The sequence below is a fragment of the Aegilops tauschii genome, chromosome 7 (assembly GCF_002575655.3).
Source record: "Aegilops tauschii subsp. strangulata cultivar AL8/78 chromosome 7, Aet v6.0, whole genome shotgun sequence".
NCBI lineage: Eukaryota > Viridiplantae > Streptophyta > Magnoliopsida > Poales > Poaceae > Aegilops > Aegilops tauschii.
The window spans coordinates 397461561-397464723 of NC_053041.3; the positions used below are offsets into that span (position 1 = coordinate 397461561).

At 52.7% G+C, this 3163-nt stretch overlaps 1 long non-coding RNA gene across 1 annotated transcript; it reads left to right on the forward strand.

Moving 5' to 3' along the window:
* The first annotated feature begins 207 nt into the window (after positions 1-207).
* LOC120969323 (uncharacterized) lies at positions 208-2255 on the forward strand. The gene is made up of 3 exons (XR_005763418.3): positions 208-578; positions 1886-1961; positions 2042-2255. It is a non-coding gene; the product is annotated as an uncharacterized lncRNA (long non-coding RNA).
* The last annotated feature ends 908 nt before the right edge of the window (positions 2256-3163 follow it).

Sequence of the window (3163 nt, forward strand, 5' to 3'; positions counted from 1 at the left end):
ACAAAATTTAACCGGTAAATAAAAGAAAACACAAACAAAAAATAAGTGAAAAAAAAAAGAAAAGTGAAAATAAAACAAAACCCAGAAACCCTCCTCCCCTGCTGGGCTGTGGCCCAGCTGGCCACTGCCAGCCAGACCGGCCCATCTGGCCACGACCCCCTTCCTCCTGTTCACAGGGGGGATCGTGGCAGAGATCCCCTGGCTGTGGCCGAGGCATGTCGCCGTGGCGACCATCCTCCCTCCCCCACGACGCCTACTTGACACCCCCGAGCCCCCTCGAACCCTAGCGCCCCCAGATTCCATCCCCTCGCTCGACTCCCCTCGGTCCAGGCAAACCCGAGAGCAACCGCCGCCACGCCATCTTCGATCATGTGGCCGCCGTGCTCCCCGAGCCACGCGGAAACGTCTAGCAGCTCCGCCACGCTCATCTTCGTCGTCTACTATCATCGGTTCGAACTGGAGCGCAATACATCGCCGTCATCGTCTTCGTCTTCACCATCGGTCACCGAAGGGAGCCGTCTTCGATTCGTTGTCACCACACCTCCCCCGAGCCGGCTGAGTTGCTCATCGGAATCTCTGTGAGCACCTGAGCACTTCCCCTCTCCCGCCCCTGTCAATCACGCACTCTAGTTTGCTTCCCCACTGTGACTGTAGCTCACCGTCGCCATAGCCGCCGGGGCTCTGAGTCCGCCACCGCACCCGTGCGCCCCCCCCCCCCCCTGTCCAAGGTCACCCCCTTCCCGTCTGCATCTGTGCACGCGCTCACCCCCTCGCGCGGGCCGCCCACACTTTGCCCGCTCCCGCCCAGACTGCACGCCCGACCGCGCCTCCGTCAGCGCATCCACGGCCGCCCGTGGTCGCGTTGCCCCGCTACCGGCGCCCGGCCGCAACCTCACTTGCGCCCGCTCGTGGCCTCAGCCGTCCACCCCTCTCCCCCTGCAGCCCAGTCTCGCCCCGATCGGCGCCTCCACTCGGGACTGTCCGCGGCCACCGCCGCCGGCCACCGCAGCCACCTGCGCCTGCCTCCGACGCGCCGCCTTCCGCTCGTCCCTGCAGCCGCCGCCCCGCCGTTGCTTTGCCACGCCGCCCGCATCCGCGCTTGGCCGCGCCTCGGCTTGCCAGCGCGCCCACGCCCCACTGCTCCCGCTGCCCCGCCGCGCCGCCCCGCTCCGGCCACGGTCGCCGGCGTTGGGCCACGCGCCGGCCCCGTCCTCCCTGGCCGCGCGCTCACGCGCCCGCACCACCGGGGCGAAGCCCCGGTTAGCCCCGCGCCCACACCCGCTAAGGAGCGCCCGATAGGCCCCTGTGCCTATGGCACGTGGGGCCCGCCCTGGAACGTTTTTATACAAAAAAATAAAATATAAAAATAACTAAATAAATAAAATATCAATTAATTAATTAATTAACTTAATTAATCTAGTTTAATTAAACATAATCAATCCTACTTAATTAAAACCTAATTAACATGTTTAGTCTATGACAGGTGGGTCCCACTGGACCCACAGGTCAGGTTAGACTCAAGATGGCAAGGGGCCCCGAAACCCGTGTCCCCGTGGGTTTTTACCCTATTAGGGGACGGGGATGGGCATCTTTTCATCCCCGCGGGGCTGTTGTTGGGAACATTATACAACCCGACACGTTTCATGGGTTTACACCCGTTTCGGTAGTCCCCGAACCCGAAACCCGGCAATACCTGCGAAATTACATTATTTTTTACCACCGTAGTCATCTTACCCCCGAAATCTTAGAGGCCTTGATGTGTTCACAAGATTGGATAAGAAACACATATAAAGGTGTGTCTTTCTTTACATACATCATAAAGTTTATCATTATCTTGCTGTAATGTTTCATAAGATGTTCATTACTACTTATTTGATTCTCATAGATGCTGACAATGAATAAGGACAAAGCTTTTGGAGTTGTCTTCAAGACATTCAAGAGGGAATGCAGGTGAAGTACAGGTACTTGCAAATTTCATATACTAATCTGCATATTTTTCTCATGTTTAACTTTAGCTTGAGCGAATTTTGATCTTCCCTAGGACTTGGCACTTTGATTTGGCATTGGAAGATTTGAAGATGGTCGTTTGGAGGCTTGGAGATGTGAAAGATGCCATGATGATTCCAACTTTAAAGTGATTTGTGAACTATAAGTTCTATTTCAGAAGTTACATAGCTGTTGAACCATCTACTATTGTTTTTTGTTGAAATTTACTCAAGTTATGCTGCTGAAATGTGCTTGTTTTGCTGCTGAAATGTTATTCTTTGTCGCCACTATGTTTGTTTAAATATTTTGATTTTATCGTGGGTTACCCGTGGGTTCCCCGAAACCCGATGGGTTTAGGGGACGGGCAGAAAACTAGCCTCGCACACGGTGATGGGGACGGGGACGGGTTTACGATTTTCTCGTGGGGATGGGTTTGGGAAGGCAAAACCCGATGGGTTTCGTCCCCGTTGCCATCTTGAGGTTAGACTCCAGTCAACCACACTGTTGACTGCTGACATCACGCCTACGTCATGCTGACGTCATCCCATACTATTCTGGATAATATTGATTTAAATTAATTAAATAAATTCTAGAAAATGAATTAAATCTTTAAAAATTAATATAAAATAATCCATAAGTCGGATGAAAATACTTTGTACATGAAAGTTGCTCAGATCGACGAGACAAATCCGGATACGCAGCCCGTTTGTCCGCCACACATCCCTAGCATAGCAAACACGCAACTTTCCCCCTCCGGTTCATCTGTCCGAAAATGCGAAACACCGGGAATACTTTCCCAGATGTTTTTCCCCTTCGCCGGTACCACCTTCTACCGCGTTAGGGCGCACCTAGCACCGCGCATTGTCATGTCTTCCATCGTCATGCTTATGATTGCATTATATTTATTGTTTCTTCCCCCTCTTCTCTCGTTACACACCGAGACCGACGCCGCTGCTACCTAGTACGACTACGGTGTTGACGACCCCTTCTTGCCAGAGCAACCAGGCAAGCCCCCCCCTTGATCACCAGATATCGCCTATTCTCTCTCTGCTGCTTGCATTAGAGTAGTGTAGCATGTTACTGCTTTCGGTTAATCCTATTCTGCTGCATAGCCTGTCATAGTTGCTACAATTGTTACCCTTACCTACTATCCTAATGCTTAGTATAGGATGCTAGT